At 41.9% G+C, this 20,730-nt stretch overlaps 1 protein-coding gene across 4 annotated transcripts in view; it reads left to right on the top strand.

Annotated features, from left to right (window-relative positions):
- JARID2 (jumonji and AT-rich interaction domain containing 2) overlaps positions 1-20,730 on the top strand; it is a 235,876-nt gene that overhangs the window by 2,959 nt on the left and 212,187 nt on the right. The window contains exons 1-2 of one of the 4 annotated variants that reach the window (XM_019470612.1): positions 1,125-1,143; positions 3,555-3,838. The exons of 1 other annotated variant lie outside the window; for it this stretch is intronic. The gene's annotated coding sequence lies outside the window, so the exon portion shown is untranslated. Of the gene's footprint in view, positions 1-1,124; positions 1,144-1,359; positions 1,376-3,554; positions 3,839-20,730 lie in introns of those variants that run through there. 2 more of the 4 variants (XM_019470611.1, XM_019470610.1) reach the window with 2 other exon arrangements.

Here is a 20,730-nt window from a genome sequence, read left to right as displayed (position 1 = left end):
GAGGAGCGAGGAGCGAGGGGGCCGGCCGCCCGCTGCACTGCGGGTTGTCATATCGGGAGCGGAGCCTGTTCAGGCTGCTGCTTTTCGGCATTTGCGAAATGAATTCTGAAAACAAAAAGGTGGTGAGAACAATGGAGTAAAGCCTGCGCGCTGCAGGCTGCCGTCGCAGGGCTTGGCTCCCCGCTTCGTAAGTGGTCGCAATTAAAAGTTCTCTTAAACTTTGAGAGCGTTATCTTTTGCGACTGATAACCCAGGAATGAGGAAATCCGTGTATGTATCTCTTTTTCTGTGCTTTAAAAACGCTATCACTTAATTTTTAAAAGAACTATGGCTGACTCATACAAATCTTTCTTCTCACTTTACCCTCCTCCTTCTCAAACATCTTTACATATCAAATATTGCCTTTTGGCTCAAGCCTCAGAAAGCTGACAGCTTTGTAAAGCATCAGCCGAGAAGCCAGACTGCATTCAGTATGCGCTTGGAATTAATAGTTCTTAAATGAAAAGCTTTGAAGTCTTAAGCGTAATTTCACAGGTGCATTCTTCTGCCCGTTTTTCTGATGCCGAACAGCAAATCTTCTGTTCTTGCTGGCTTAGGTCTCAGAGTATCAGACCTGGATTACTGTCTTTAAATACCTGCACAGTTCTGCCACCGTAGCAGATGGCAAAATATAATTAAGGAGTACTGTCACCTCGTGTGATTTGTTTCCTTGTCCTTGCAGAGGTAAAAGTGCTGTAGTCTGCCATGAGGTGACACGCTTCACCTACGGACGGCCTGGTGAGCCCCTCAGACAGAGGGCCGGCAAGGCCTGTCCGGGATTGGCCTGCTGCAGACATCCGAGGAGAGCTCCTGTGAGTGCTGCAGCCCTTGAAACGATGCTCTCTGCTTGGGCGTGCTTCAGGTGGGCTCAGGGAGTTTTGGGGGGGATGGTGACCACGCAGCACCACCTGCCCCTGAGTAAGGGTTGTTTGTGTGCGGGGGCCCGGCCCTGGGCACCCCGGGGCTTCAGCCCAACCCTCCTGCCCTGCTTTGTTTTATGCAGGAGTTTCCTCATTTCCCTCCCCCAGCCCCACAGCTGACAGCGTGCTTTAAGTTTGACCACTTCCTACAAGAAATAATGTCAATACAGCGGTGGCAGCAGAGGTAGTATTCAGTGTACATGGCATCTTATTTCAAATAACTTTCTGGAGCTTTCTTGTGCTGGGTCTTTTTTAGGCTTGCAGTAATGATTCCAGCAGCATAGCATGCTCAACTCATTTTTTTTTTTCATATGTATAACTTCAGCTAACGGTGTAAGGATGCTAGCTGCACTTGAGATCCGAGTTTGGGTTCCTCTTAACCTTCTCCTGGTCTGTTGAGACTACAGCGTTATGTTGTAAGTGGCTATAGGATGGCACATAACTAGAAACTAGTAATTAAAATCCTTTTTTTTGAAGGAATATATACTTTTTGCTATCAACAAATGCTTTGCCCTGAGATACTAATGGACTCCTACTCGCTCCGATGGATTGTGAGCCAGAAGTCTGCGTAAGATGCTGTCCGGAGTGAATTATAATGAACCAAGGCCTCTGTGACAAGTTTCTAATGTTCATTAAGCACTTTCACCTTCTCTTATGAGGCCTACTAAGCTAGTATTAAAAATATATTACCCCTTCTTTTCTGTAGATGTAAAATAACGGCTAATGTAATGCATATGCTAAAGTGTGGTATAAACATCAGCTGATTCTGTAAGGCAGTAGCATTCCCTCCATTTTATTGTTTGATGAAACAGAAAGAAGTCTAAATTACTTGCCTGAAGCTACATACTGTAACGGTGGCAGACATGGAACTAATCTGTATTTCTGCAGCCTCGTCCAATGCTCTGCCCTGTAGCTTACGGGCTCTTGCTACGAGGCACAGCATCTGCTATACAGGGACTACTTTACGCGGTTCAAACTTTCTTCAAGATTTTCCCCCTCCCCAGTTATGGTCTGGACTGTTAGATGAACAGTGTATTTTTAACATAATAATAAAGTAAAAGGTGCATTTCAGTACGGATACTTGATTTTTTTTTTGAGTGATGATCATACCCTGCAGCTGATAGAGACCAGTTGATACTGTGATGACTCAGCTGTGGGAGTATTACATAAAGTAGGTCAATTTTTAAATCTCATAGTCTGAAGCTAAAGAGACTCCAGGTTTATAATTTATATTTTGTTTATACACATTACTGATATTTCCTGGTTTGAACATAACTGAAAGTTCTTGAGGAGGAGGGAAATGTTTTTTGGGGTTGATTTGGGGGTTTTTTTGGCCATTTATATTGTATAGTGACTGAATTCAATCAACTTGAACTTGGGGAGGGAGGGGAAACACCAGCTGCTTTCATTTCTGAAGTTTCCAGTTTGCAGCACTCCAGTGAAAGGGAGGCTTAAAGGTAGTTTTAAAGTAGGGAAAGGGAAAGCAGAGACACGTTTATTATTTTTTGTTACAAGCACCCAGCTTTTGTGTGCTTTAGCAGATGTGGAATTTGCAGAGGAATACATGCATTGCTGCGAAATCCAAATTTGCGTTTAAAACATTCTGGTTTTTCCCCCCTAGTCCTATGCATGGCTTTCTTCCCAACTATAAATGTAAACCAAGTGTAAATGATGCATTGTTTGCCTTAGTGGGCAGTCTGAAAACAATAGCGCTGATGGATTTGGCTGCCTCTGTGTAAGATTGATGGGATATTAACTTTCAAGTCTAATAATGCAAATTTCAGTGTTGCCAAACCTGAGCTTCCCTTAAATGTTTCCTGATGGTGATGGCCCTAAATGTCCCTATGCTACAGGCCAAAACTTCAGTTGACAGTTTTTATGATCTAGTTCTTCACCTTCAGTACAAAGCCCCTTAACCTGTTGTTACGACTTTAGAGAAAAGGGTAAAACGTACCTGGACTTTAATGTCCAAGTGAGTGATGGGGTATGGTACGCATATACTTTTTATACTTACTACCATTTTTTATTTAAAGCGTTTTTAAGTGGTAGGAAGCCACCAGGAAACTTAAAAGCTGCGAATCGCTTGTAAAATTCAGGTCTAGTATGTGAGGAGTACTTGGCGCTGAAATTCAGATACAGGAAATAATATGCTTGCCAAAATGTATTTGGTGTTCTCTTAGATCTTTGATGGGTTGGTTGTTTTGCTGGCTCATTACTACTGGGAATATTGGATGTGATCCTTCTTGGTTTTTAACGGGCAGGTTTTATTTGGGAACTCTTGGTTTTCATTTGTAGGGGTGGGTTTATTTCAGTCAGTCAGTCAGTCACAAAAACGTTTTCTCAATGAATCAGTAGGTAGAAGGTTTAAAACCATTTGCCGTTTCACTTGCTCAGGTTTCACACTTTCCCTCGTGTAATGACGTCCTGTTCTGATGTTGTTCCTTCAGTAATCTGGCAGAGGCCTGGTATTTCCAGTGGTGGGCTGTGGGAAAGGAATAAACCCTTTAATTATAGCAGCGAGGGCTTGTTTGAAAATATGCTAGCTCTCTTCCCCTCCACGTGTGCTTTCTTTTTGTCTGTTGCTTCCTTATGCAGATGAAGGGTCCGAAGCTGTAAAATGCTGCTGTTCAACTTGCCCTGCAAGCGTGGCCACGATCGGTGGCAAAGCCGAGCGGTGGCTGAGAGCATTGCCACGCTGAACGCCGTGTCTTGGGGCTCTCGGCTAGAGATCACGGCTCCCTGGTCTGCGAGCAGACGGATGGTGTGAGTGTACCCCATCTGCTCCTGTGCGAAGTTTATCAGCTTAATTTATGCTGCTGCAGAGAGCCGTTTGGAGTGACCAGCTTGGCTGAGCACGGAAGCAAGGAAAAAACGCTCAGGTGGAAATCATCATTCTACCGGTTCGCATAGGGAAGAGTGGCATCTGAAACTGCTTCAGCATTTCTGCAGCAAACATCTCATCCCGGACTGACACATCATAAACCGTATCCCGTATTTTTATCGGGGGAAACAAAACCTTTAATCAGGCATAAAAATGGGATTGTGTGATTAAAAAAATGCATTGAAAACAAAATGAGAAACCTATTCTAAGATCTCCATACACTTTCTGCATTTAGGTCAGGCCTGTGGAGCAAGAGTAGTTTCTGGTCAGGTTTGGTTTAGTGCCTGTAGGATTGCTACCGTTGCAGTCAGACATTTTGACACTGCTAAAATCGTTTTTAGCAAAAAGGTGACGGTGCCACCAGAAGAGTTTATAATTGCATCACTTGAGGGGCATGACTTAATCCTTTCTAAACATCTGTCCTCTGTAATGTGTAATCTGCTTGGTCTATCTTACTTGGGTTCTTGCGGTCTTTTCAGCCAGGTTCTTCCCTTGATTTGCTCTGCAAAAAGGCAGCTTTGGAGCTGTGGCTGTTACTATATTGCTTTTACTTCCTCAAGGCTTGGAAGAAATGCAAATAATAAGAATCGAGTTGAGAAACTGTGGCCCGCTTGCTGTGCTCCAGGAGGGCTTGTGGCATTCGTGTCCCTGTGCTCTGCTTTCAGTTCTTTCAGCTTGCCTTGCTGGTCTGACATCTTTTGGATGATGTGATGGTTGCAGATTAGCGTGTTTTGGCACACACACGCTATGATGACTGGCTAACAATATTTATAAAGTTCAAAAATAAACCATGGGAGCTCATTCTGACATAATCTACTAATCTTAGTTTTGCACTTTGATACTGTGTTGTCTGAGCCAAGTTAGGATAACTATATATTACGAGCAATTCATTTTTAGCTTTGCTTGCAGATTAGTTTTGAAGCAATGCATGCTTTTAAATTAAGAATGATGGGAGTGAATTTGGAGAAATTATTGGCTCTTTCAACTATACGCATATGGAAATCAGCTCTGTGTCTATTTTTAAAACAGATTTATGTGAGTGAGAGTAGAGATATGTGCTCCCCAATATTTCTGGACAATGTTGTGTACTGGCATTTTGACTTGGACTTTTTTTTTCTTCACTGCCCACAGGAACGGGACTGTCTTCTCTGCCCTTTCCCACATTTGTATGTTAGGAGAAGGACTTTCTTTTCTCTTTGAGGATTGTGCTTTATTTACTTCTGGATAAAAAAGCTGCTACTGCTGTGGGTAAACTTCAGCCTCATGCTAGGCGTCCTGCTAGTCATGCTGCGTTTTGGGGAGTCCAACCAAGAGAGTAAGCTTTTGAGGCTCCTCAGTGACAGGAATTCAGTTTTCCCTCGGCCCTGGCAACTCCATTTAAACAGCTAATAACGATTTTCTAGCTATGTTTGGGAATGGCCTGCATTTTTAAGAAATACAAAGAGGAACTTGCAGATGTAAAGCGTGCGAGTCAAGTGAACTGCAATGTACAAATATTTTTTGAGGTTGCTACTAATAAAGTGGACAGAAACCATGAGTCTTGGACAAGAGGCTGTCCAGTGTCTCACTCTTTGACATGTTTATCATTATTTTTATTTGTTGTTATATTTAGCGTATAATTTTCTATGCTGTTCTAAAACTGGGAATCTTTATGCCCCAAAAGTACATAGTCTAGAAATTGCATTTAGAGTTTTAAGTTGCTGCAGGTTACCACCATGTGTTTATAGTTTTTTTTCTTTGTATAAGGTGCATGTTAGGCAGACTAAGGGTGATTTAGAGAAGGGGTATGTTTCCTTCTTTCTTGCCTTTTTTATTTCATGAATATTACTTTCAGCCAGTTTGTCTCACAGAGTTCTTTTTGGTACGTCAAAGTTGTAAGCCAAATCTCTCAGCTGCAGTGTGCATGCTAAAACCCCCGTAATACAAATTTCCAATCCTGCACGTATGCCAGATCAATTAAATTCTTAACTTGACTCAAGCTGAAAAAAAATAGAACTGCTTCTGTTTTGGTTTCAGCCCTACAAAACTTGGTCCAGACTTTGAGTTTACAAAACTTAAAGCCAAGCAAAAAGAAGGTTTTCTGTTGTTGTTTGTAGTTTGACTGATAACTAAGCTGGTGTTGAACGCGGTTCCTTTTTGGGTGATGTTCCAAACGACTGGCCTTAATGTGAGTGTTTTTCACAGAAGGATGACATAGATGGAAGCCTGAGATGTGGTTTTCTGATTGATAGTCACTTTTTCCCCCCTTCTCGAAGCGTGGTGATAATGATGAAAATTCTCATGGCCTATTGCCATTGTGCAGACTGGCTTTCTGAGACCAGGGAACATCCCTTTCAGTTTTGGATAAAAAGCAGAAGTTAATGTGTTGGAATAGTATTTCCTGTAATCATTTGTTAAAAGCTGTACTACAGTTGAGTAAGACTGTAAGAAGAAGGTAGTCTTTCTGCTACTGAGGCCTTTATCTTAAGTTTGAAAAGCTTTTACCAATGTTAATTTCTTCGTTCTAGTTATTCAACATATAATGGGGACACAGTAATATCACTTTGTAAGACAAGAGGCTTCGTGTTACTTAAAAGCTGGAGTTACAGCATGTTACAGTAACTGTAACTTGTGAATTATTTATAACTTGAAAGACATAATGGTTGTCCTAATGGCAAATAATTTTGAAGCTGTTTTTTTCTTTTTTTCAAGTCTGTCTGTGATGCCTTGAACCAATAAAAACTACGAAAAAAAGAAGTAGCCATTGAGAGAAGCTGTCCAGTCCTGTTCTACTGTCCCCTTCTTCCTATCTGTGGTGGAAATGTCCTGTGTGTAGCTTTTGCGTTTTAGCTTCGGTAACAGCGTTGTGAATGTGGAGACCAGTAAGCTGCCTAATGCCATGGTTTTATGATCCCTTTAAGCCTGCACTGCACTGAAAGAAGCAGTTTAGCCTTCCTCTGGTTGCCTGTTCCCCCTCTCTTCTGCAGGCCAACATGTGTACCAGGTGATAGCTCCCACCACAGATTGGGGACTTTCTAGGTTAAAACTGATGTGACAAAATATGTTTGATTTTTAATGTGGATTTGTTTAATATTGCAGTTTGTGATGTAGCTGTAAAAATACTTGCTCTGGGGAAGGTGTTGCAGGGGCACAAAATGAAGCGGCAAGGGAGGGGTAGGATTGCTTGTGTTAGCAATAGTGTGAGCTTAAATGGGCTGTGAAATTATGACTAAATAGGAGTCAAGATATAAGTTTTATTTCCTAGCAAACAAAATTAGCTGTCCTTGTCTGTTCTAAGGATTGTTTGGGCATGGATTTTGCTGTACTGTCCTACTGCTGGAAGCATGGTGAATATTAAATAAGGTTGAAATGAAGTTAGGCCATGCAGGTGAAAATGAAGCTGAAAATGTTTGTGCCTGTGGTCATGGTAGTGCCATAATCATTTCCAAAGTGCTAAAATATGTTAGAAGAGGATTAAAAATGTACTACTGTTGTTACGTGTTATGCTTGCTTAGATAGGATTTGAATAATTTTAAACTTAAACAAGAAAAAAGGGGAAGAAAATAAAATTAAGATAGCTGTGCTACTGGAAGCTGAGTTCCACTGCTAAATGTGATAGAAGAAGAAGTACTCGTTTTAATTCAACACCTACATGCACCCACCCCACGATACAGGAGCTCCACCATGGAAGCGAAGCCAGTGTACCGTTCTACTTTCTACAACAAGGACCTGCTTACAGAAGGGAGTTCCTCCAGAAATTTCCCATGGCTTTATTTCTTTTATCTTGTACTACTGAAGAATAAGTTCAAATAGCTTCTCTTGTTAAAACAACTCGTGTCTATTGAATGTGCAAGTGAACTGAAGTGCTGATGTATTTTTGCCCCAGGTTCCCAAGTACTGTGAGAAGGCCAAAGCATGTCAAATCAAGAAGCTACAAAAAACAAGGTTTCCTTTAATTATAGGAACATCAGGATGTGGCATCACATGCCTTTTTCTCACCATTGAAGCCAGCACTGGTGGCTGATCTTTCCTTCGTGGTATAGTGCTTTGGCCACATCAATACAACTAAAGAGCTGCATACGAAATAGGGTCACTGAAATTATCAGGCTTAAAAAGTAGTTAAGCCAATGCTCTTCTTTCCTCCCCCACCTCCTCATCTTTAAATGGTCTGGTTTCAGTGCAAGCCTGCAAAGACTTTTTAGTGGCACAGTTAAGGGAACGGTGGGGCACAAGGACCTCTTTGGCTTTGCTGTGGATTAAAAAGAGATGTGGAACTGCACCCTCAGTTTCGATCCAGCAAGGCGCTGTAGCACATGCTTGTCTCAAATGTATGAATACTCTTACTGACGTCAGTTGAAGTACTTGGAGCTTGTGAGTTAAGCACATGCCGAAGTGCTTTTCAGGGCTCAAGATTTTGCCATTCCTGTGCAAGAGTATGTGCAAGTATTTGCAGGCAGGAATGTTAGTTTTCTAAGAGGATGATAGCCATTTAATGGTTTTAATGGCTCTACTAGATGTAGTCCTGCCTGTTTTCTTTTCTGAACTGTTTCTTTTTCTTTTTGCTTTTCCAGCGTCTTCTCTTAATATTTTATTTAAATGTAGTAACTGTTCTTTTTCTTTCCTTACTCTTCATTATAGTGTGCACGTGTGCATAGTACTGGCCTTTTTTACGGTTCACCCAGCAAGGCGCTGTAGCACATGCTTGTCTCAAATGTATGAATACTCTTACTGACGTCAGTTGAAGTACTTGGAGCTTGTGAGTTAAGCACATGCCGAAGTTTTTTTCAGGGCTCAAGATTTTGCCATTCCTGTGCAAGAGTATGTGCAAGTATGCAGGCAGGAATGTTAGTTTTCTAAGAGGATGATAGCCATTTAATGGTTTTAATCCACTAGATGACTGTTCTTTTTCTTTCCTTACTCTTCATTATAGTGTGCACGTGTGCATAGTACTGGCCTTTTTTACGGTTCACTTCCCCACCCCCCCTCCCTCTTGTCTTCTAGTCCCATGCCATGTCTTCTAGTCTCTTTCTCTCATTTCTGTGTATTTCTCCGATTGGGCTCCTCTATCCACGTCGTCTCTGTCAGAGGAAATTAGCTCTTACGAAGCTGCTGGCATCTCTTTGCAAGAAAGCAAAATGAACTATTGTCGCGGTATTTTCTTCTTTTCCTGAAGGCCAAAGGGGGAGATGAGGAAGGGTTCCTGCAGTTCATTTTGAGGGCAGCTCCCAAAGGGGAGGGATTGCACTGTTGCTACTTGTCTCTCAAGCCTGCGTGCAGAATTTGAGTGTTGGTTATAGAAAATACTGGCTGTGTACTTACATTTTGCAAGGCTCAGCAAGCTGTTAATGTGCAAATACTGTGGAGGAAAAGTAGAACGTGGCTCTGCTCATACCTTTTTACAGTCCTTTTATGAACTTTTGGGAAGTCGAATCCTGCTGATGTGAGCATTCAGGAAAAGCTAGTTTCATAATTCACATACATTAAAGGCTTTTATTTATAAAACATTAATATTCATGCTCTTTCAGTCAAGAGCAGCATTATGTGACACGACTGACCAGTCGTAAAAACCAGTGCACAGCTTCCATTATTGAAAAAATCTTTGCAGTCTCCATTTGAGTATGACCTTCCAAAATAACTAAAGGTGGTCAGATTTCTTCCAGGCTGTGTGGCAGGCCAGGTATAATGATTTCTGCGCCCTGTTGCTTTGGAGAGTAGGAATACAATTTTCAGCATAAATATGTTAAGAAAAGTGTGGTCTCTTAAAGTCTTCTGGGTAATGTAACTTCTTTATAGCATACTTAGTATTTCATTATAATACTGCTTCAGCTGGCTTCTGTGAAAGCTGGTGGTGTATCATGCAGAAGAAGGAAATGTGTTTATGGTGTAGGTAATCATGTTTTTTCCCCTCACAAGCATCTTTTCTTATATTCTTGTTGATTCCTCTTCCTTTTGTAGTGTCATTTTATGCCCGTTACTCTTGCAGTCAAGGGTACAGTGAAATTAAGTCCCTGTGGGCATTTTGGAAATTACTGGTTCACTAATTTGGATGGAGGAGCGTGAAGGGATAAACTATTATTTCCTTTTTTTTTCACCAACTTTTCTCAGATCCTGCCAGGGATGAGTCTGTTGTTTTCTCCCCTTGCGGACAGCCCATCTGTTAGTGCATTATAACCCCTGGTCTACTCATGCCTGATGACTGTTCAAGGCCATTCCTGCTAGGCTCTGCCTCCTGGCCTAAATGGGACCAGGAGCGGTGTTTCTGCATGCACGCCTGTCCGTACATGTCCTGCTTTCCCCTCTGGAATAGTGTTGAGTTGACCACAGGGATTCCCTGGCAAAGTGGTCAGAAGCTTTTTAGCTTTTTGGAAGATTTTTTTCTGGATATGCCTTTGCTTCTTTCTTTTCTTTCTATCCTTTTCGTGTCCCTGTTCACCTTGCATAACCCCAAGTAGGTATGTGGTACCAACTGAGGGACTGCGTGGTTATCAGCTCTGCAGAATCTGTTTCCTTCACATGAGCTCTTTTCAGAGGTGCTTCAGATCGTTGGCGTTTTATTGCCTGCACACTACAAGCATGACTGCAGCTACATCTGGGGCTTTGTCAGGGAAGCATGAGTGTGCTCAGCTCTGGAGAGCTAACCTGCCCTCTGGCACAGTTTGTGAAACCAAGGTTAGTATAATGTGAGAAAAATGACCAGGATATGTATCCATGGCTGGAGTTCTGCTTGTGTAGAGGATGGCTTGCCCTGAGTTCCCAGTTTGGTCCTACCACTGTCCCTGTCTTTAGCCATCTTGGCAATACTTTTGCTGGTTTTATTTTTGTGTGCTCCCTCAGTCATAGTGTTGTAGTCATGCCTTCAGAAGATCAGCTACAGCTTGGCTGATGGGCATGATAGCTTAGGAGGGAAGTGCTACTTCACCTTTTACAATGGAAGAATATATATAAGCACACTATACCGTTGTCTTTGGAAGATGACTTTGAAGATGTCTGTTCAGGCATGCTTTTGAAGGTGCTCTGAAATTTGCTCTCAACTATCCTCTGTATAGATGATTTATCACCATTCTTCTGTTCCCATGGAGCAGTAAATTGCATCTGGGCTGAAAGGTTATCCTTTTTCCTTAAAAGGCTTCATACTTTTGCACCACTTCTTCCTTTATTCCATGCTCTCCAAATCTCCAGGTATCTTTTTCCCACCAGAGAAGACCCAGTATTTTAATCAGGAACCCACGTGTTACAAAGCTAAAGCAACATAGCATATAGCACTTCAGCTTTGAAAACTCATTCCTCCGTGGAAGAATGTTGTTGAGATAGTTCCAGCTGGTTTCCAAATTCCCAATCCACTAGACTTTCTCAGTGATTAGATCACCTTCTTCAAGAAAAGCAAGGATCTGCAGTTGATCTGAGGGAGTTAATACATAGTTTAATTTCAACACACATGAATAATGTTAAGCCTATGCATAAACTAGTCTAGTTAAGGAAAAGAACAAAATAATAGGTGATCTCTTGAGGCAGCCCTTTGAAACTAGAAGTAATATCTTATAAATTTTTAAGCACGTAAGAAAGAAGATTGAATAGCTGGCATTATTTGAGACAAAAGACTGTAAGAACAATTCTAAGACTGGCTGACTGACCTACTGTTCAGCTTAGAAACTAGGACAACATCTAGTAAGAGAAATCTCAGTTATAGTGGACTGGTTATCAGGGCTCCTAATCCTGTCATAGATAAGAGAATATAAAACTGTCAAAACCAGGGTTTTAAATCTGCATCTCCCAGGTTTCTGTCATTTGCATAGCTTCTTTTTTTTTATTTATTTTTTTAAAATTGGTTTGGTTGGTTGTTCGTGCAGGAAGTCCCTAGAGAGAAACGAAGAATATTTCCACAATGACACGACCTTTAGGTTCTTGAAGGTGCAAGTATCAGCTCTCAGGGTTACCTGTAACAAATCTTTAGTTGTTCTTCTTGCATTCACGTATTTCATACTTGGTTTATGCCGCAGCATGAGAAAGTTCTCTGGAGCAAAGTGTAACGCTATACGGCCTCTTCTAATTATATTGTCCAGTGCCTGGCTTGTCTAATGCCTATCTAAGTAAACTTTCTCAGCTCTTCTGTGTTGGCGAGGTCGGTAATCTCGCTGTTCTTTCTGTAGAAGATTCATGTGTCTGGCTCTTCCTGGACTAGATTGAAGAGCTGCTTTATTGTCACTTCTGAAAAGTGCCTCTGCCCACGTTTTCTCAGCACAGCGAGTCTCCTTGTTATTGTCAGTTTAACTTTCTGGTGTGGAGGACCAACACAAATATTACTAGGGCTTAATAAACAACCTACCTTTGGATGGCTATTACTGTTGTGATAGAAATGATACAAGGTTGGTTGCTCATTGATTTATGCTTTTTGGCCATTTTCCAGGATGAAACTGTAACTTCATTACACAAGAGTTTCAGAACAGTACAGAGTTGTCCATTTATTTCCTTCAACTGTTATTGAGCTGACAGCTTGCCTTTGGAGGGTCATATATTCAAAAGCTGCCAATTGGATCTTACTTCATTTTAGCCAAACGTGGCACAGAGTCTGAAGTTCATTTTCTCCCTAATACCCCCCCCACTTTTTGTTCCCCTAAAGTTTTTTACCTTCTGCTCTCTCTCCCTTCCTTCCCCTTCCCTTCCCCTCAGTTCCTCCTGCTGAAAATAAAAAAGGCCTGGGAACGGAGGCAATGCCACAAATAAAAGGCATTAATTTTTTTCTTGTTGCTGCCTGTAATTTTGGTTTCTGTTAATAAGACTTTAGTTTCTCTGGCTAGATCAGTTCTGCATTGTGGAGAAATGCATGGGTTTCAAAAATGGTAAACGGAAGATATTTTTCATCTTGCTATTTCTGCTAACCATAGTCCTACCTCTGAGTTAGCTGCTTATTTCCAAATTGCTCCTTGTGACTTTGTTTTCCTCCTCCTGCTTCATCGGTGCTCTCCACTGCTCTTTTGGTACTTTTACTTTGGAAGTCACCATTTGGAAGCCTGTGTGAAGTCGTCATCGGGAAGTCTACGTACTTAGCTGAGTAATCCTCTAGAAGAAGGAGAAACGAGGGGAAGGCAAACCACGCACAGTATCTGCCTATGTACTACTTGAAATCAGAAAGTATATTTCTGTTGTGGTACCCAGAGAAATGGTTTCCTCAGATTGAGAAGTTGTGAGGACAGGCTTAAAATTTTTTCGTGTCAGTGGGATAGCAACTTGAATTCTTCTAAGTGTTTTACACAACTTAGCTGCTTTTTTTGCATGTCTCTGTGCATTCCTGGAAAAATACATGGTTTTGTGGTTCAGTCATAAAGAATTGTTCTTAATAACTAAGCAAGATGAGCTGAATAGTCTATTTTATAAAGTAGGCAATTTTATTTGGATTTCTCTGGCCTCTCTTTTAAATGTGATGTTAAATGCAATGGAAGAATAGAGTTTGAGTTCTGAACCAATGTATTCTGTCTATGAAAACTCTCTTTCAATTAATTACTTTCAAATTACTTTTCCCAAGTCATTTCTGACTCTTTTTTCAGTACATATTTATGTGCTTGTAAAGTGGAAAAATAATAGAATCAATATTGACTAAATATTACTATTTAATGCGTTAAGCTGCTTGCTTTAGTCCCAAAAGAAACTCTAACAGTGGTATTAGATGAAAGCACGCATACGTCCATTTCCTCTAAGAGTCTGTCTCAAATTCCTTCTGATCTCAAGATCGATAATTTTGATAGTTATTTTAAATTTTAGCTGTTTATACATTCATTTTATAGAAGTTTGTCGTATGTTTTATAACTTTAATGTGGATTATTTCTTAATTTTGCTTTGTTTCCTACTTAAGCGATATTCTGTAATTACCTGATTCACTGTGGTTGTCTGTAAATGAAACTATGAAATCTGTTGTCAATTAGCAATCAATGTGGTATCCATATTTTTAAATGTTATAAATTGCCTATTAGAGCTAATTTTCCAGGGCATCTCTATCTCCGTTCTTAATGTAATGCAGAATATTTTACAGTAATGCCTAGGTTAACAATGATAGTCTTGCTGTATTGTGCAAAAAAGGCTTCTGTGCAGACCCAGCTGGGTTTCAGGCTTAATTCATTGCTCTATGGTGGGATCACCACAGCTGCTGTGGGGCCTTTACAAATGCAAAAAAGCTGTCAGTGTTTGTTTCATCAGATGCATAAGTGATGAGGCCAAGTTGAGGAATCCATTCCAGCGCGCGGTGTGCATGCTGGAGGCATTATTGTTTACAGAATTAGTGTCTTAATGCTTTAAAATACATGGTGCGTGTTTTGCCTTAGAGCAAAATATTTTAGGAGTAAGATGGTTTAAGGATCCTTTTCAATTTAGTCCCCTCTTCTAACAGTGTTTGCCCTGACTCATGTAAATGTGTGCGTCTGAATTACTGCACTGTACCTGCCTCGGACACGAGTAATTCAGTTCTCCTCCTGTCTTGTGCATCTTCTTTGCTAGTACTTTGATTATTGTAAGCAGTCACAATTAAATAATTCACTGCTTTAATGCAGATTTCCCCCCCCCTCCTTTAACTGTCAATTGGAGGAGTTGCTGCTAACAGCCTCCTATGGTCACCAGAAGTCAGAGTACTTCTTTTGGCTGTCAAGGCTTGAACGAGGTTCCTTCCAGCCAATTAGAGAGTAACGAAGATTGGTTTCAGAGGGTGCTGTTTAAGAATGCAACGCATGCCTCCGTGGTGGGGCCGAGCACACAGTTCCTCTACCAATTCTCCTTTCCTTTGCTTGAGGTTCCAGGAATATAGCATGGAGTAGGGCTTTTGCTTACATGACACCAGACTGGCTTTTGCGGGGTAGAAGCGGGGGTTCAGGTCTTAAATTGTTTTTCTCTTGGAGCGTTCATGTGATCTTCCAGTCTTTGTTGCAGTCTGTTGGCTGTGTGTGTGAGGTTTCATTGGGGCACGCCACCCTTCCCCGTATCATGTAACTCCACCGATAATAGGCATTGCAGGAATTTTAACTAATGCGCTGTTTAAGCTGTCGTCGCTATGATTTTATTAAATGTGCTTGCAGCGTGGAATTTTGCTAATGCTGTAGAGTAATCTGTTATGCAAATTGAATGTAAGAATGGGCTAGTGGGGATTTGTTGTCTGTATATTGGAGACTTGTCTTTTGCATTTGGAAATGAAATGAGCTAAATGGTGTTTGTGTAGGCTGCTGCTGAAATGTTCAGGCAGCTATTGCTTTCCTGGTTGGGGGTGCAGTAGTGTCACTGGAGGGGCCGAGTTTGGTTTGTAGGGAGGCTCACCTGCCTGGAAGCATGCTTGCAGACGGGCATTTCAGTGGGCATGTATGGGTTGAGTTGAACAACGTGGGCATAGGATAGCTTAGGCACCGTCATATACAAATTAGATTATGAGATTTATTCTGGCTGGTCTTCATGGCCAGGCAAAGCTGTGTTCTGGCTTAAGCTCTTCTGCCATAATGCAGGCAGATTCCTATGCTGGAGCAAACGGTGTTTAGCTCAGTGCATGACTGGTAGTATCCATGTTTGTTGGCTAAACCGTGGCCTGTGGCTAAAGCAGCACTTCCTCAGGTGTGATGTGTGACAAGGATACTCTTGAGTCTTGCCAGGTGAAGTGGGAAGGCAGGGAGTTCACCTTCATCTCCAGATTTGCTGCTTCACTGAGGCACATGAGCTGCTGTAACACAGCAGACATGAGAGAAGGAGTCGCCTCCTCCCTGTGCTTGCTGCTGCTCTTGTGGCCTCTATTATCTCCAGGCTCAGGCTCAAAACATGACCAGCCTCCTCTTCTCGTGCTGTTGCAGGGAGCAAGTTGCTTGCAGCGCTCCCTCTGCCAGCGCTTTGTAGCTAGAAAAGCAGCAGCAGCCGAAAGAAATCCCCACCTGGCAGCTGGTGCCCTCTGTCCCTCCCTTTCCCGCACCTCATTTACAGTTGCTGTAAGCACTACCATTTAATTCCCTTGGAGTCTCTGTTGCTATTTTATTATTTGTTGTTTGCTGCGGGGCTGGAAATGGTGTGGGAGGGCTGCTTCGGGGGTGCTGAGCGGGGTATAGCGGCAGCAAGCGCTTAGCCAGGACCTGGAGGAGCTGAGCATCAGTGCTGGGTCCGTCCCTCCGGTCTATAAATTGGGGGAAGAAAGGTAGCGGGCTTTAAACTGCAGCTGATGAAACTGCAGCATAGCGCTTTCTCTTGACAGAGATGGAAATGGGTTGAATGTTTTTGAGGGAGGTGGTTTTAAGAAAAACCAAAACCTCCTCGGCAAAAGGTCTGCCCATTTTTTAACATTAGGGCCCTGCTTGGCCTCACAGTGCAGTAGTTTGGCTTTGCACGGATGGAAATAAAGTGTCTGAGCACATTTGTATTTTGGGAGCGTGGTGCAGTTAAGAGCAGCCTTTGGTGATGCCTGCACAGGCGAGGCTGAGCTGGGAAGCTGCTGTTTTCATTGCGTGCATGGTGTGGTGGATAGGCCGCTATGGTAATCCCCCAGCGGTGGAAGCGTGCTTTTGTGAGACACAGGGAGTCCTCTCGGGCAGAAAATGGGTGCCGGAGCGCCAGGAGGTGAGGTTTGTGCCCGTGATGTGGCTGCTCCCGTGCCCCATCCCCGCACAGAGCGGCCTGAAGTCGAGCAGGGATGAGGCTTCTGTGCTGTGGGGGACCCTAATAAGAGGCCAAATTCTGTCCCGAATGCCACGAGTGCTCCCTGGGGGGATGGGGGGCAGGCGAGCCCACCTCCTGAGGTCTCCCTCAGCTTTATTTTTTCTTCAGGCTCTCAGCTCTTCTGTAGGTCGGGTGGCAGAAACAAAGAAACGGCTATTAAATCCAAAAGGTGGAAGGAGCAGAAAGGGAACGGGTCTTTTTCCCCTTCTCCCAGGGCAGGCTGGTTAGCTGCCTGCACTGCCTGTCCCGGGGGCAGCTGCTGCTGCATCCCTGCCCACTGCAGCATCCTTGCTTCTGCTGCAAGTCCCAGCTGACCCTTGAGTTTGAGCTTAGAGTTAGAGCTGCTTCATGGGAATATTTAAAAAATGAAACCCAATTATTTACAGAATGATTTCTTTTTAAAAAAACATGCATTGTTGTATAACCAGGCTTTAGAAAAACTCAAATTTTGAGCAAAATCAACTTCGTGGTTTCCTGTTGCCCTTCGGGTTGCTGGTACCGTGCCAAATCATGTTGGTAAAGAAAGCAGTTTAGTAGTTACATATAGCCATGGATACATGTAGCTGTCCTGAAAAACGCAGTAGTAATGTTTGAGGTATAATACACATTTTTATTATTCTTATTTATTAAGATTTCTTCCCCCACTCCAATATGTTAAGCCACTAATGAGGAAGTAGTGGAAACTGGGATTCCAGCTTTATATTTGAACTTGTAAATGCATTGGCTTTGGAAATAGTCTTGTCAGTGTTAACGCGGATCTTTGCTGTACCAGTGTGGGGAACGTATTTCATCATAGGAGGCTGTGTTAAGCAATTGTCCCCTTGCTGGTGAATTGGCTCTTGATGGAGATTCAGAAGAGCTTATTTTAATTAGGCTTTGTTTGAAAACATGGCTCAATCTACTAATTGAGGTAGGTGCTACTTCCCCATGGACTTCTCACAGTGTTAATGCAAAATTGCTGGATATGTGCTTTTTAAGCATACTTCTTCTGTCCTATTTGTATGAGAGACAGACAATTGTGTGGCAAGAACTTCGTATTTAATATTAGGAAATGCAAAAAACTTCAAGAAGCACATGGTTAAAAATAGTATTTCAAAAAGTTGTACTGGGAAGTTGGATTTTGGATGAGGAACGTGGAGGTAATGTGGTGTCACTAACGAAGCACCGAGGCTTTGGAGGCAGCAAATTGGCCTTGGGAAAGCGGTAGTGAGCACTCAAAACACTGATGCGTGCTCTCTGGGGTGATACAAGGCTTTTTGCTTGATTCCCACCATTGCCAGTGTGCTCACCTATTGCTGTGGCAATTGTAACGTAGGAGAGAGCTGCTTTCCGTGCTTCAGTTGACAGAAGGCACGTTAATATGTGGCTGCCCAGTCTGCTTTTCTTTTAAATAGCTTAGCTGATGTTCAAGGCTGAGGGAAGTACAAAACAAAACTCTGAAAATCTTTCAGATGTTTTAATTAAAAGTGATGGAAGTGGAGAATTAGAGCCGCTTCTGTGCTAGGATGGCTTATTCAAACATGCAGCTTAACCAGTTAGACTGCAAGGTGGAAAATGCTAGAGATTGTGTATCTGAATTAAGAAATTTTAATTTGGTCTTTCATCTGTGTCATTACCGAGGGATATCCTGCAGGCTGGTTTAATGAACTCAATCTAGAGGTGTGTAGAGGCACATCTCGTTGCTAGACAGCAGCAAGATGGCATGCTATGACTGGCAGACATATCTTCAGCTTGTGTAATTGTCTGCTCTTGTCATATGATGACAAATGGAGCGATGATCATATTAAACAACAAAAAAGTTCAAAGTAACACGAAGGCTCTGAATAAACTCTTGGAATCAAAGAGATTCTCACATGACAGCATGTCAGCATGGGTATTTTTAGCCTGAATTAATGCAGCTATAGGAAACTCCCCTCCCCCAGAGAAGTATTACCGTGTTAAGTTAAATGTCAGTCAGAATTTTTAGCCTAAATTCTCCGCTTCCTACAGGTGTGGGAGCTTGTCTCGTCAGCTCTCAGTCTATGTTGCACATGCAGGCAAGGAAAAAACTGTCCCAGGACAGTAGTTTGGAGGGGGGGGGAAAGTATAGTAACTAAAGTCTGTCTGTTGACTGACAAATCTGATTTTTTTGAATGAGCCTCTTCCAAAACCAGATGCAATAAGGATGAGATCATGCAGAAAAAGTTCATCAGGAACTGAGCATAGTTTGGAGTTTTGGCAAATATGTTTGAGGGGAATAGAAATTCCCTTCTTTTCCCTTTTATCTATCCAGTTTTCTCTCTCTTCATGCATGCAAGCTAATGCACTTCTGTGCATTATGGTATGAGGTTTTAAGTTTTGCAGAATAAACTGTCTTTCTGATCAGGCTGAAGTCAGGTATTCTATTGAGAGAAATATTTTTCCCTTTGTAAATAAGAAGATTCTGCAGAACGGAAGCACCCTTCTGAAAATCCAGGAAAGTTGTTTCAAAACAAAATGCGTTTTTAGAGCATTGGGGAATAGGAGCTGCAAAATAAAGAGCTAAGGGGACAGAAGCTTTTTTTGCTTTTTTCCCTCGCTCTCTTTTTTCCATTGGAACTGGGACTGAGTATAGTTAACCACAGGGGAAAATAAGTGATACAGATTACCAGTTTTATTCACTTCTTGGTGCTTACAGTTCACTTTGGTCAGATTGGTATCTCTGTCACAGTTTTAATGAAGATCCCCCCCCCCACCACCAACTTTCTGCTTTCTGATAGGGAAAAGAACTCTTTCAGCAATTAAAAAACCACATATGCTATCACATGTGACCAGATTAAAACTTTCTCTTCTGAATGCTTTATCCATAAACTTCATAGAAAATGTCTTTACTTCTGGATTGCCATTCTTGTGTGGTATCCTGGCCCCAACAGCACATTTTAGATGCTGTTCTCCGAAAAGACTTTTCCAGGGCAGTTGCCCTGGAGCTGGGTTTTGTTGCCACAATGGATGCAGGGGAATGCGGAGTGCCCAGCCCAGAATTCAGCAGTACTCATCTCAAAATGGGTCTTAAATACAGCCTTTCTCCCTTGTTGATTGAGTTAGTAAGTGGCAGGAAAATGCTTCCTCTCTGTGATTTCTGAAGTATCCGTAGTTTACTTCTGGATTTGAAAATTTTTACTGTGGTCCTGTAGTGGTTTAGTTGTAATGAGAGTAGTGCTTTGCACATGTACGCCTCATTAGCTGGTACAGCTGGGACTCTCAATTTCAGCAAAAAAGTAGTCTTATTAGTCAAAAGAGTGCCTATGTAAAAATAGCACTGTACTACTCAACAGTTAAACCTGTGTGAAATGTCACTTCACTAAATCTGTGTGTATGAAGTCTCTTAATGCATTGACAAAGCTAATTCTTATTAGCTGTTTTATTCTTAACATTGTGCAACTTCCACCTTCTGCAGAAATTACACGTAGCTACTGCTTTGGTACAGGTACGAGTAAGGCCATATCTGTATCAAGAAAACGCATGACGTTAGAAAGCTTAAGTATAATTCTGTACCTAGTTTTGGGTACAGGTCCTTGTCCAGTTTTAAAAATGCGCTAATATATCATTTTCCCATACAGATGAGAGGCAAAGGAGCAGAATTCATTTTAGACTCATACTCATTTAAATGTTGAATAAACCCTGAATCTTAGAATTGTTGTTGCAGGAAAAACGGTTTGATTTGCAATCTCAGAACTACAGGAAAATCGTTTTACTCTTTTTGTACTAGTACGTTTTGATATGAAGGGCCATGGAGAGCTGGTAAACCTGGACTCTGCATTGCTGCCAAAGGTGTCTTCTGAGTATAAGCATACCTTAAGAAGATCTGCTGCCTTAACCCTCTTCTCTTTTTAGTAGAGATGAAAATTTAGGAGTAGAGTTGTTGTAGCTTAAAAAAGGAATAAAGCTAATTGGGCCTATTTGCTTGTTTTATGGTTTGAAAAATAGGCAGTAGATTAATCAGAGGTGCGATTCAACATCTGGACTGTTCATGCAAAGATGACAGGGAAGATGGAGATAGGTTGTAGAGGGCTTTAAAGTATGAAACAGCAGAGAAAAGGGAGTCAGTCAAGAAATGCAAAGATGGAAGTGACCAAGCCAACATAGTAGTTATAAAAATTATTTCTATTAAATACTCTGATGGGATTCATGAATGTGGAGTGAAAGAATATTGCAGTAATGGGGAAAGAAAAGAGTCAGAGTCTTTCACAAGGCATTTTAGCTCTGAGGAGGATTTGTCTCTGCGAT

Source organism: Aptenodytes forsteri, unplaced genomic scaffold (genome assembly GCF_000699145.1).
Source record: "Aptenodytes forsteri isolate BGI_AS27 unplaced genomic scaffold, ASM69914v1 Scaffold63, whole genome shotgun sequence".
Taxonomy (NCBI): domain Eukaryota; kingdom Metazoa; phylum Chordata; class Aves; order Sphenisciformes; family Spheniscidae; genus Aptenodytes; species Aptenodytes forsteri.
This window is presented reverse-complemented; position numbering and strand designations above follow the sequence as displayed.